The sequence below is a fragment of the Drosophila mojavensis genome, unplaced genomic scaffold, assembly GCF_018153725.1.
Source record: "Drosophila mojavensis isolate 15081-1352.22 unplaced genomic scaffold, ASM1815372v1 contig_74, whole genome shotgun sequence".
Taxonomy (NCBI): domain Eukaryota; kingdom Metazoa; phylum Arthropoda; class Insecta; order Diptera; family Drosophilidae; genus Drosophila; species Drosophila mojavensis.
Genome location: NW_025318899.1, coordinates 24,635,212 through 24,649,384, shown reverse-complemented (window position 1 = coordinate 24,649,384; position 14,173 = coordinate 24,635,212). Strand labels below are relative to the sequence as shown.

The 14,173-nt window shown below is 39.7% G+C and overlaps 1 long non-coding RNA gene across 1 annotated transcript; it reads left to right on the top strand.

Moving 5' to 3' along the window:
* Positions 1-13,149: 13,149 nt before the first annotated feature.
* LOC116804372 lies at positions 13,150-13,664 on the top strand. The gene is made up of 2 exons (XR_004364359.2): positions 13,150-13,204; positions 13,262-13,664. It is a non-coding gene; the product is annotated as an uncharacterized LOC116804372 (long non-coding RNA).
* The last annotated feature ends 509 nt before the right edge of the window (positions 13,665-14,173 follow it).

Sequence of the window (14,173 nt, the reverse complement as noted above, 5' to 3'; positions counted from 1 at the left end):
TGCTGTCCTCGTGCCGTGTTCTCTATTCTGTGAGTTCATTTCCATTCCCAACCCATTAGGAAAAAATGTATGTATAGCTCGTCAGCAGCCGTTTAGCCCCTGACTGGGGCTCAGCAGAGACCGGAAAATGTAATTGAACTTAATTCGATTTGAAACGAGACAAGTTTTTTGACAGCTGTTCAAGTTCTCAAAGGCCTTCGCATTGCACTTGCTTCAGCTACAGCAAGGACAGGGCTTAAAGTGATGCATCCCACTCTAGATATCAAGAAAATAATTAATGAGGACATTTTTTACATTCTTCCACACGAATTCAATATCAAATTGAAGAATAAAGACCGTTTTAAAAGCCCAGCTTCGAATCGTAAGCCTCCTGCGAATGGCAAGATATTTCTTTGAAAATTTCTCTTATTTGTACAAAAAATTTCATAAATCAAATGAAAAAATGTTAAACTCATGGGAGATACCATCGATCATATATATTGACGGAAATTAAATTTTTATGATATATCGATATCGAAACGTCGTGTTAAATAATTAAAAAAAAAATAAATAAATAAAATAATTTGAAAAGTTGTTATCAACCTCAAGTACTTCATTGCGATTTTATTTTTATTTTATTTTATTTTATTTATTTATTTTTTTTTTTTTTTTTTTTTGTTTATTTATTTATTTTGTATTTTATAGCTTAATAAAAATTAGCTTACTAAATCCTTGGAATCGAAATTGAATAGAATTTGCAAATCAAATAAATATTAGGGGAGCGTAGGAATCCATTAAAGTCAGAAACCTGTTATTAACTGAAAATGTTGATGTATAAGAAATTGGCGACTAGAATCTGAAGTGAAACAAGTTTCATTTTTGGATTTACATTAACATTATTCTTCCGTGCCGGGACAGTTTGTAGACATGACTGAGTTATGACTCAATATAATCGTTATAAAACGCTTAAAAATAACAGCAAAAATAAAACGATTCTTCATAGATAAGAGCTGATATTTCAAGAAATGCAATCATCTATCGAGGGCTTAAACCATTCGATGACTTTGCAGCCCAGTCACTGCAGTCTTACATAACCGATTGCTAATACTTTTTATCGATAACAATATTTTTGGCAAGTTTAGTTGATAAACCTTTAAATTTTAGGTAAGCATAAATTCAGTGTCGTCTAGGGACGCATTTACTCTTGCTATTGCTTACCAGTACACAATATCTAAAGGTGGAACGCATGCCCAGCCAAGTGCCGACGACCAAGGGAGCCAGTCGTGGTCAATTTTTGCGCATATGTTGCCAAGAAGTGAGGTCGAGAGGAGCAGCTTGCGATTCACTCACCAACACACGCCGCAGCAACTCAAATTTTCCATTTGCCATGAAAAGCACTTGAGCAAGCAGCTAAAAAAAATACCGGATGAAAAGAAAACTTTTTGGGTAGAGTCGAATTCTAAATACCCTTCAGCACAGATTGAAATCTATTCCAACATTTTAAGTGAGTACCAAACTAAATGAGATATGAGATATGGGTACGATTTGATATATAAATATCTGGTGTGGCCCAATCGGCGTTACGTATCTAGTTTGAAATTATAGGATTGTTCGCCGTGGCTGCAAATGTCCCTCAACTGCGCACCCTGAGGCAATTTGTGTGTTTTGTGTGTGGGGTGGCCCAAGGAGTTTATTTTTCTGCCAGTCAGCCACACAACGGCCACAGAGATGGAAAAACTCAACAAATAAATATGTTGAGAGTGGATAAAATATGATTTCAAAATTACTGCAACTTGATTGCATTGCGATTGCGAAGGGATTTTAATTGGTCTAGCTGTGAGTGAACGGGATAAGAAATCTCATTTGAAGCAGCCCTCCTCCGCCTTCTGGCACTGGCACTGGCACTGCAGCTCATCCAAAAGCCCTATCTAAAAACATTTTCCAATTCATCGACGCAGCTTTACTCAAACACACAATAACCATAAATCTTGTGGCGCTGCACTTAACTTGAGCCGAAGTGCATATAATTTTCATTTAAATACCTATAGAATTTGTTGCTCCTCTGCTCCTTTGTCTCCTATGTCTGGCCTGCCAAAAAAAAAAAAAAACTAGAATATACGTATTGACTCTAGCCAGAAATGTCCTTGCTGCCTCCTGCGACAACGTGACTAGCTGAAAGCCTGAGCCATATTTTTGCATTTTGCAATATTTTTGAGAGCGTTGTTAATTTCACGACTGAATGGTTAGTGTTTTCAGCGATTTCCTTTCGAGTAAGGTGCCATGGCAGCTACTTTACGAGGACGTTTGCCATGAAAGAATACCCATTTAACAAGGGTACATATATTGGTTTGGATTGATTGAAGGGCTATTTTTAGTATATACCTGTCATACTGTAGACTTGATATTTTAGATGTACATAAAAGATTTTTTGAATAGATAAGCCCCACAAGAAAAGTAAAAAAAAGAACAAGTAAAAAAGCTCTCGTGACTGCTCGACTACAAAATTCCCCGAGCCTTCAAAGAATTTATATTCCACAATAATTCTTCGCGTCTTTCTGCTTACACAAGAAACACACACATTGGCTTACTATGGAAACTTAATTGCTTTGTAAATTTTCTTATTGATGGGCCATGAAACTTTTAGATCGTAATTATGGCATTAGGATGCGTGTATGTGCCAAAGCACAAGTTTCTAGTATTTAAATTACGCCTTTTATAAATATGTTGGTGAGGAAGTGGTTATAAAGGTGTGGGGTAGTTAAAAAACTAGTTGTCGATAAGGTTTTTAATCGATAGTAAAATATTGGGAGAATCTATCGATTTTTGGAGAAAAACTCGATATGCGCGTGATATACACGGACCTAGGAAAAAAATTTCAATCAGTTTAAATCGACTTGGCTCGTCGCTCTGATATATATATATATACTTTTGGGGTCTGCCACGCCTCCCTCTGCCTGTTACATATTTTTAACAAAACCATTATATCCAAATTTTCCATTGAAAATGGATTCAGGGTATAAAATTCTGGGTCAGAGTTTTAGATTACTCATACTAGTATAGTTGCAGCTTGACTGAAAATAGAGTTTCATGAAAAGCTTGGTTGAGCGGTGTGGCAGCCTGGTTGCCCAATCTCAGCAGTATGGCAGCACCAGTTCAAGAAGAAGAGACTATTAGAAGAATATTTATAGACCAATAACGTACATGTTAGTGCTTAAATTAAGTTTGAATAAGTTGCATCACTATATTTGTCAATACTCTGTTTAATTACTCAGATTTATATACATAATAATTGTTCCATATATTTAATCTTTGTTTCGGATTATTGGAGGCTTGCCTCCAGATATACTCTACAGTTTTAGCCATAGATATCCAAAATCTGAATACAGAGATCATATTTCTTCAAAATGGGCCTCATTCAGCTGTTGATTGTATGAATATTTAGAATTCGTTTTAATTTGTATTAACATTTTAATTTGCTGTTTTCGGACCGTGAACAAATGAGTCTAGGGCTGGTCAATATTCTGACTGGATTTTATTTGGGGTGTCTATGCAAACAAGAAATGCAATTAAATTTACGCATAACTTTGCATTTCTAATCGCTTTGCAGAACTTTTTTAATCACTTCCACACCTATTCGCAGCTATGCAGAGAGCTGATAATAAGCTCTGCTTAAATTAAAAACTTTTCACCCTCCGAAACTTATTTTCATCTTTATTATTCCTGCTTGGTTTCCACTTGCTGCTGCAATTTGCCAACGCTAATTGCAATAAATTTGCGTTAATAAACTGAAACTGTGGCGAATTGCCAGCAGCATTTGCCAAGTGGACCGACGGCGCTCAGGCAGGAAATTCGGCTCATGATACCCTTACAGAAGCAATTATCTTATGTTTTTTAAGTTTAGGCTTACTTTTGTGCAATTTGATTGAAGGGAATCCATTCAAACGAATCACTGAACTTGTTTACTCATCTGTATGCGAATCAATTCAGTCGGACTTTCCCACTATTCTATAAATCTTTGTTAAAGTTGAAAGAAACTGCATCGAGTCAAATACCCATAATAGAGTCCAACTTGCTTATATAATCTTCTATACATTATGATTGAAAAGAAAAGAGACACTGAACTCTATCATTGATTTGTATACGAATCATTCACAATATTCTATATATCTTTGCTAAGGTTAAAGTCAGTGAAGAGTACTCTGATTGATTGTCTTTCTAGATCATGGAAGTATTAAGGAATCTCCTGGGCACTAACATTTAGGTATAGCAAATAGAGCATTAAGGACTAGGGTAGGGTATTTTTGGTGCGGCACAGCTCGGTGAATTCGCTTATTATTACTTATGAGGCCAAAAGTTGTACAAATAATTTTCGTTCTTAATTAAACATAATTGAAAACAGGGATTTTTGTAAATTTTAATGTATATGTATGTGTCTTGGGTAAGCGCTAAATATGAAGTGGGCTTTAATAAATTATAAACCTGCTGTTCCTACCGCTCAATTATATTAATTGCAGCTCTTGAGCTTTTCGACTTCGACCACGCCCACAGCAATTAGCCTGAACAACTAGTTGGTTGACTTTTTCGTCGACTCTCTCAGAGTGACTAAAATCGCACAATGGACAGCCCCAGCCCCAACCCCCGGCACCCAAGATGACCAGCGCGATGGCTCCTTCCATTCCTTCCATCTTCAGTCTCTTCCGGCTAAACCACACAATGCCTCACATTTGCATACACTTTGAACTATTTCAGCAGCTTCGCATGGGACCCCCTTCCGGCCCCGAGCCACCAGCCAACAGCTACTCGTTGACTCGACAATTTTGCGAAATTAACCTCAGACTCGACGGCGGCCTCAGGTCACGTTGCAATTTGCCAGCGTTCACGTAAGCCACTTGGGTCACCCGGCGTCAGCCCACTGGCCGCATCATTGGTCAGTGGACGGGGCTGCTGACGTTGCGGCATTGGCATAAATTTAAAGTGACTCGAAGGAAGCGGAGGGGAGGAGGCGAGCACTGACAATAGCCGCAACTGTAGCGTCGTCAGCTAACTAATGATGCCCTAAATTGAATCTAATCATCATTAACAATTACACAGCAGCGGCGCTGGCTCGTGTGATTACCCCCAGTCAGAGCAGCTCACTCGACCATTAAGTCTAATCATATGCAAATAATTAAGCGCACTGACACAGCCAGCACGGACCAGACACCCGGTCAGCCAATGAAATATTTCCCTTAGGTCCCATCGTGCAGTTGTCGCCAATACTTTTGTGCTCTCTGCTCTCTGCTCTCTCCCCAGCTCTGTCTGCTCTCTGCTCTCTGCTCTGCCTCCCTGCATTAACGTCAATGTGCGTGCCAGATAGACAGGCAGTCTGGATATGCTGCCGCTGCCCTGCTCTCGCCTCCTACTACATGGGAATTGTCGTCGTCAACGCTGTCGAGTGCCTGCTGATAATGCACACACTCGGTTCATAGGTGGCTAATAAATTTGAATATTAATTGTCAGTGTCTGTACCTGGGCCTGGGCCCTGGCCTGGGTCTGGACCCTTATGCCTATGCCAATGCCTATGCCTATGCCTGTGGTTGCACTCGGAGATTAAAATGCGCTCCTGCAGAGACTTCCTTTGATTTGGTGAGCTGGGGCAATTTTCAAAGGCTCTAATTGCTTTGACTACTAAATTAGGTAATAGAGCCAACGATCTAAATAAGGCTGTGATTTCATCGTGTTACGTATTTACTTAGACTACATTTATTTTACCCATATATCAGCTTTACATATATATCTATAAGATTGGTAAGTATCTAACTGAGATTAATAATTAAGCAACAGTAAATCAATATATTTTTGTGGAAACGATATATCTAAGATATGGTTGGTTCTTTTTTGTATTTCCTTCTCATCTGTCAAATGTTCGATGATATAATTCCTAATAAATATTAATGGCTCGTTTAGTTAATTAATAGTCGCCCACCATCTTAATAATCACATCATTGTCTCAATATCTACAGAATGTATCACTCTTAACATAAAATCTGTCGAATAATTCAACTAGAAAAGAGATTTATTTATTATCATACAGCAAAAAGCTTCTTTTAGTTGCCACGAATATTTTCACAAACGCATAAAACGTGTATTCCTAAAATATTATCCATCATGATGCCGCTCCTGTCATAATTAATTTTTTAACAAATTAATTGTTAAATTGAATCTAATAATGCAATTTCTTTATTTGGATATTTTATTTTTCCTACCAAACTATCACAATAAAATATTATTGTAATTTGAATACTAATAGTAAATAATTATGATAAATAATCGATTAGAGAAAATGAGATAAGAGTATAAGTCAGACTAAATACCGCTGAACACTCTGAACTGGACTCTGTAAATGATTTTAATTGAATAAAAATAAAATTATGCAAACATCAAGCTAATGTGAGATCCTCACAAAAAAGTGCAAGATGGAGTTTTTCGGAAGTTAAAAGAACGAATTACAAAATAAGCAAAGAAAATAAATTGAGAGCATTTTCCTATCGCCTGCCCTTGTTCGGTAAAGTCATTTATTTACCACTAAAATGTCCCTGATGAATGCATTTTTGGCCGAAATTAATGTCTGCTTAAGTTAATAATTTAAATGCGGATGTTACCCAGAGGAGAAGCGCAGACAGAAGCTGAGAAGCGTCATTTAGTTGAGACTGCCTGGCTGAGAGATACTCTGCAAGCATGTGAGAGAGGGAATTGTTGCATAGTTAATAATATAAAGATAATATGGAATACATACAGTAAATGGGAAATCCGCTTGTCAGATCTGCTTGATCGAACCGCACTGCACAGCTGCATGCTTGCTACTCGTGTGCTCATAAATTTTTCAATCACTTCTATTTCGCGCACTTTGCAGTTAGAGAGATTGAAAGATTGAAAAATATGCCCTATTGCAATAAAAGGGCTAATCCCTGCAAACTTCCACACCCGAAACTCTGACCAATAAGAGAGGAAGGACCTGGCGTGCAAACCAGGATAAAGCTGTTGCCCGGCTCGGCCTGGACTGGCCTCAGCCACTGGGTGGCTGCCACGATTAATTTAACGCTCCACTGTGTCAAGCTGTTGCGGAACACTCGCGTACACTGGCCAAAATGAAAGAGCCACAACCTGCATTCGGGTCGACTGCATTGCCTCTCGCTGCCTGACCAATAGAACATTTTCCGTTTCCGTTGCGTTGCAAAAATGCTTCCTCCTCCTCCTGCTCCTCCTCCTCTTGCACCCTTCACCGCCCTCACCAAGCATTCTTGTGGGCACTTGCTTGCCCATAGCGGGCGGGAAAGTGGGCGAGAACTGCTCTCGCCTCTCCATAGAAGTGCATATGAGTGAGGCCTTCAAGGCTTGCCGGACTAGAGTCGAGATTCGATTCGATGACTACGAATTGCCGTTGCGGCGCTGCCAAATAAAAGTGCGATTTAATAGCTAAATTACGCCCCAATATGTGTGTATATCTGTATCTGTAGCTGTCTGTCGACATTTCTGCTGCGTTAGGCAACTTTATGAGTCCCACAACTTCCTGCGCTCCTCCACAGCTCCCCCTGCACCTATTGACCCCACTGGGCAGGCTGATTGCACTGGACACTGAACTCTGGACACTGGGCAAGTGCAAGTGTGGGATGGAAAGCTGCACACGCAGCAGAATTTTAAGCCACGTGGCCATGGATGACCCAACGCTTTTGACTTTTAATTGCATTACACGAAAGTCATATATTAATTGCATAATTGAATGCAGCCAACGTGCAATGGCCGAGCATTTGCTGCCTGGTTGCACACTATTGTTGCAAATAGCAACACAAATGAGGCTTCAATTGCTGCACGCTGCATCGAATGAAGCCAATATTCGGATAAATAAATAAATTTAAGTCTCCTGCAAGCAATTCTGATAGTTTATCCATACTGAATACTGATGGAACAAGGCTTCATTAATTATTATCTCAGCTCTACCTGCATCCCTACCTCACTTGGGAATGATCTATTATGATGAAATTAAAGTTAATCAAGTTAGGTATCCAAAAATTAATTTTGGTACAATAATTATGATACTGAAAGTTCCCTCGTCTATAAATCTTCTTCATGATATTTAGATGTCGAAAATGGCCAAGCAGTTTTTCATTTACTATGAACCCATTTTAAAGGGGGAAAAAATAGGCAGAAGGAGGCGTGGCAGACTTTTTAAATATATACTTCCTAGATCCGTACCAATATTCATCCGCGGGCTTGCTGTCTTGTAAATTAAACAATTTCTTTAAATTTTAAATATAATTTTCTAAATACTATTCGCAGACGAGTTTATTTTATACTCTCTATAAATCATCTTTCATAATATTCACAAAAATAAAAGTATTTAAATAATGAGAGCCCTTTAAAAGATACGCACATGCAAATCTCATTTTCATACTTTTATTTGTATATATACTTTCAATCCAGAAGTAAAGTTTATTGCAAATCAATTTTCTATTTCTATTCTGTTCCGCTAGCTGAGCTATGCTTATTTCCTACATATATTCCTATAGAACAAGTGTGAAATGTTTGGAGCATTACCTAATTGCATGGCTTAAGGTATTTCTATTTAGGACACCCTTTGTTATTATATAACGAATTAAAATCAAATGTAAAGACAAAAAGATTATTTAATTTATTATTTTAAATCTTATCATATTACAAAAGGTCTTAGAAATGTGTGTTTTCATCGCTATTATTTCGCAACTGAGAATAATAAGGTTATTTCTTATATACATATATTTTCTTATACATACTTAACGCTGCTTCGTTTACCATATAGTCCTCTGCTTTATAGCCTTTTTGAATCACCTTCCTTCTAATAAAGTTGTGGTGTTGAATATTTCGATAAATACACTAAAAATTTGATATGCATAAAGTTATTGTGGATAATTTATGAGGAACATGTTTATTATTTGGTTTCTATTACTTGAAACTATTGGTATAATAAATACGATGATATTTGAGAGTCATCTATTCGGCGTAGTTCTAAAGTTGATGTGAATAAACACATTAATCGTTGTTTTAAGTGGCAGTAAATTGCATATTTCTACTCGCGTTATCGCGGCTCTAAAACAAGCGCGTCATTTCGCCCAGAAAAACAATCTGCAGAACACTTGTAAAACTTGACAGGCGTGCAGCGGACAAGTTTTACGGGCGACCCAGCCTCCTGCTCGTTGGAGAGTGGTGGAGTCCTTTCGCAGCAGAGTGCAGTGCACCAGCAGCTTCGTTGGACCCTTTGCAGCTCCTGCTCGGGCAGAGCCCCACCAGCCAGCGATACACAAACATTTACAATTTATTGCACATTTGCCTACGAAATATCGTCCAATTCAGGGCAGCTCAGACATTTAATGGAGTATGCAGATGGGGGCTGCTCCATGCCCCGTCGCACTTCTCTACGTGCTTGGGAGTGCTACGGTGGGTTGGTGGCACTGTTGCCCTGATGTGCTGCGGTGGGTGTGACATTACAGCATGTTCCATTGCACATTTGATGAATTTATTGCAGTTTAGAATTTTTTGCCCAATGTGCAGCAGTTGCAATTTTCCCAAAGACACATGAAACGAACCCCAACAGAAAAAAATGGCAAACTGCAATACGTTCCCTTGTTGCCAAAACAAAATGAAAAAAAAAAAAAAAAAAAAACAATACATAGAGTCTGCATGAATATTAGATACCCTCTAAAACGTATCTCTAGGTAATGGAAATGTCGATAAGGTAAAAACAATGTCGACTGTTGATCGAGCCTAAATGAATTCAAAATATTCTTAATAATATTATTTGATTAATAAAATTGAATGGATGTCCTTTAAGCTCACTGAACTAGTTCAATTGAACTCTTTTATACGATATATAAAGATGATGTCGGATAACGATGCTTCTACTGCCATAAGTGAATTGAAAATATACTCAATCAGTGATTAATTAAACTGAATGTCCATTATACTCCCTGAACTGGTTCAATTAAACTCTTTTCAAGCTACGATTGTCATATGCCCCGATATATATGAAGAGGATGTCGGATAACGATGCTTCTCCCGCACGTTTTCCATGGATGAAACTGTCAAAATGAACGCTTAGAAACTTATTTATAGTTCGGCGTACACAATTTTCGTTGTCTGTGCCAAAAACTTGGCCCTCTGCAGGCCAGGCAAGTGTGAGAGCATGAAGTGAAGTCGAAGCGATATAGATAAGCATTATAAAGAATAGCCCAAGTGTCATATGGTGGCTGCGCGCAGCTGTCAGCTCGAGTTTGCAGCTACACTGGTTTAATTGGTTGATGTGAGTGGAAACTCTTTAAAATGAGGATACACTGCTCTCTATCTCTCTCTCTCTCTCTCTCTCTCTCTCTCTCTCTCTCACCTCAGTCTGATTAAATTGTCTTTTGGAGTTGCAAGGCGCCTGAATCACCTGAACGCTCTAGCACGCCGTCGTCTGGTTAATTACCCACTGATTACAGCTAGCTGCAGTCGTTGGTGCTGGCCACTTGCTTTATAGTTGGCTAAGTGGTATTTACGTTTTAATTTAACGCTTCTTTCGGGTGCACAGCAGTCGGAGGTGGCCATGCGCTTTCGGTTTCAAGAAATGCAATACAAAGGCGAAAAGCAAAAGCCAAAAAGCAATCCGGATGCCAAGGCTTAAAAAGCTTTAAGGCACAACTGAAGACGGTCCCCTCCTGGATTACGGTCAAAGGGGCTGGACATTACCGTCTGTAATTGCTGCGGCTATGGGCAAGTCCCGGACAGGGAGCCAGACTGTCGGACAGACAACTGTTGCCGTCGCCTAGTCGCCCCAATTGGAGTTGTCGACGTTGTCGCCCATTCAAGTGGTTTTTGATGACAAAATGAAAGGTAATTTTGCGCAAATTCTCGCCACGATTTTGCCACAGCAGCGGCGGGGTGTCCAGAACAAATGACAAGTTATGCCCGGAGCAGACGCCGAGTGTGAGCCATCAAATAGGCTTTGTGATGATCGTTAATGCAAAAGGAAAAAGTGAGAAAGGAATTGGCCAGCCGGCAATTGGCCAACAAAAGGACGTTAAAAATGTGCAAAATTATAATGAAAGCGCTTTTCGGCAACCGGAAATTGTGGCTGCATTAGAGATAAGTGCTTCAATGGTGTCACGAGATGGCGAGAAGCAGTTCCCCTAGCCCCGAGAGGAGCTCCTAGACCAGCTGCCGGCTTTAATCAATCCGAGACCCCATTAAAGCACAGGCAACGCAAACAATGGCCCATGGCAATGCCTAACTGGGCATATAAACGATGGCTGGAGTATCTGTAACTGCATCCGTATCTGTATCTGTATCTGTATTTCTATATCTAGCTGTAGCTCTGTGTGTATCTGTCTAACTGCGGATGTGCCTGTGTGTGGCGGTAAATCTTTATAAGCGCGAATAATTGGTTTCCTCATTTAATGCGAATGGTTCATGGAGCATGCCAGGCGAGATGTAGCAGTGGGGCTGGCAGCAGGCTGGCGCTGCAATCGTTGTGCTGCCGTCAAAGAAAATGCTTCACAATAAACATCAGCTTTTTTTTTGCTGTGGCCCCGGTGGCTGCCCGGTCGGCTGTCAGTGCAAACAGCAGGAGTCATAATATTGCAACAGCATCGGGATCACAGAAAATGCTGGAGTCAGAGTCGAAGCCTCTGCCGGCCGTGACTTGGGGGAGCGAAAAGAAATTGCTGGAAAAAATTAATTGCATTTTCATTATGTTGACTGGCTGCCTGAGTTAGTCCGAGCCAAAGGGAGAGCGACAGGCAGCAACAGCAGCAGCAGCAGACAGACAAATGATGGGGATATAGGCACTTAGACATCTCTGATATGGGGCTATGGGGCGGTTGATACATATTCCTTCTGACAGTGCGAAATGAATAAAAATGAAATGATTATGCTGATAAATCATAAAGTATTAGGTGTTAAGATCTATTGACAAACATAAAGGATTGCCTGGGTACATAGTTCGGCACTTGCATAATCAACCCACTTTTAGTAGATACTACGAATACTTAAAACCACGCGCATTTCGAGTGGATTTCCTTATCATAGCCTTATAAATTGATCTATAAAAATATGTGAGGTCGCACAACAATAAGAAACCTTTCTTATCGCTTCGTACGAGCTGCAGAAAATTGATTTCAGCAACTCTGTTATATAAACTCGGCTAGACCAGAATAATGAATCGACTGATAAGATCAGATGTGTCACATGTTTCTTTCTATTTCTATATAAATACATACATCGGATCAGTTATTACTAATTTGGCGAAGCTTATCTGCCCAGGCCTGCTTTATTCAATAATCTAACTGAATTTTACCCCAATCTCTGCTACCAATCCCTTTAGCAATTCAGCCACGCCCACTCCGATAACTGTCATGAGTCAAGCATTGCGCCGATATGGGGCGAGTGCCGCAAAAGATAAATAATTTGCTCATTTTATTTACATAAGATACTCGAAGCGAGGGCTTTCCAGATTCGAGATAGCGCTGCTTACTGTGAGACGGCATCTTTGCTGAATCGCTTGCGAAAACGACGCTGACTGGTGCTTGTCGAAAGTAGAATAGAAGAATCTCACACTCGGTCAAATGGTACATGTGATAAGCCTGCTATTCTACTTGCCAATCCACACCGACTGAGAATCACAGGGAAAACACATTTTGCTCGAAATCAAAACTCACTCGCGACACTAATTCGAGCGACGTGCACAGTAATCACAGGTGACAATCTAAATAAGTATATATGTATGTGCATATATATTTCTGTCAATAAGTGTATCACATTATATGTAGATATATATAGCACATAAGAGGAAGTCGAAACACGGCGCAGAACTAAGCACTTCGGAGTTCAATAACGAAATAATGACATACTTTCATAGATATCGCTTTTTATATGATATGCCTTATCTGACGACGGTATTTTATTTACTTTACCTTTACTCAGGCAATATCTTTCTGACAATACATGTGTGCGTGTGTGTGTGGTGTGTAAGTGTGTGAGAAGCAGATAACTGGATTTGGATTGGCCGCTCTTATCGATAGTAGGAAACGTCGACACACACTGACAGAGATATGACGACCTCATGACGAATATGCCATGAATAAATAGCGCCAAGTGTATAAAGCTAGGGCTCCAAATGCATGCGATGAATCGGGCCAGCAGGTTATACACAAAGCGAAGGGACTCCCATCTGTCCATGGTAAGGTGAATTTGACAGAAATTGCTAGCTCTCTCTCTATCGATGGCATATCACCAGGGGAGACTGCATCGTGGTCACTGGGCAAACAGCAGTCGAGAGCGGCATGAAAGGCCGCGAAATGCTTCGAGCATATTATTGATAAGCAGAAAAGAAAAAACCCCAAATTCAAGCTATACCACTCGCTGCATACATATGTGTACCTACTACATATATACTTATGTACAGGTAGACGACTATATATACATTTTGGGTCGGTATCAATAAATGCTTCCACTGTGGCAGTTACCAGCGAGCGGGCGCGATAAAATATAGACATTACCTTTGATAAATGACAATCAGGTGAAGAGTTTAAAGAGGCGGACACAGTACCGGACTATTCCCTGCTTGGGATAATCAAATATTGTAAATTCTAAAATAAAAAACTGATCAAGTTTGCTTCTCACAATGGCTCTGTGGTTAAGAGACGCATTTCAATCAGATAAGACAACTTCGATTGGCGGCAGTCCGAGTAAATATTTAAAGTTCTTCCAGGCGAGTGCCCGACTAGGCGATACCCTATACGCTTTGCGCTAAGAGGCGTCAATAAACAATTCTTTAAATATGTTCGAGTAAGCGTAAGAGCCGAAAGAGCACTGCCCATCTCCTACTATATATTTGCCCAAGCAAACGAGCTGTGCAAACAATGTTTTCATGTATGATATGCGAGTAATCTATCCATAGACTGATTGTGAGCATATGTTACAAGGATGGTACTGAGTTTGTTTAGGATATCAACATGGTCTAAGCCGGGAATATCTAACATCACTTTCACCCGATCCATTTGGCTGCAGTCTTCGAAATACTCCCAGCTAAATCAATGCAGATACAGTAGACAAAAAACAACATATTGAGCAGTAAAATAGTTATATACCTAAGATAGCTGTACGGCACTGGGCTGAATGATAGGTGTGAAGATGTTGATAAACAAAT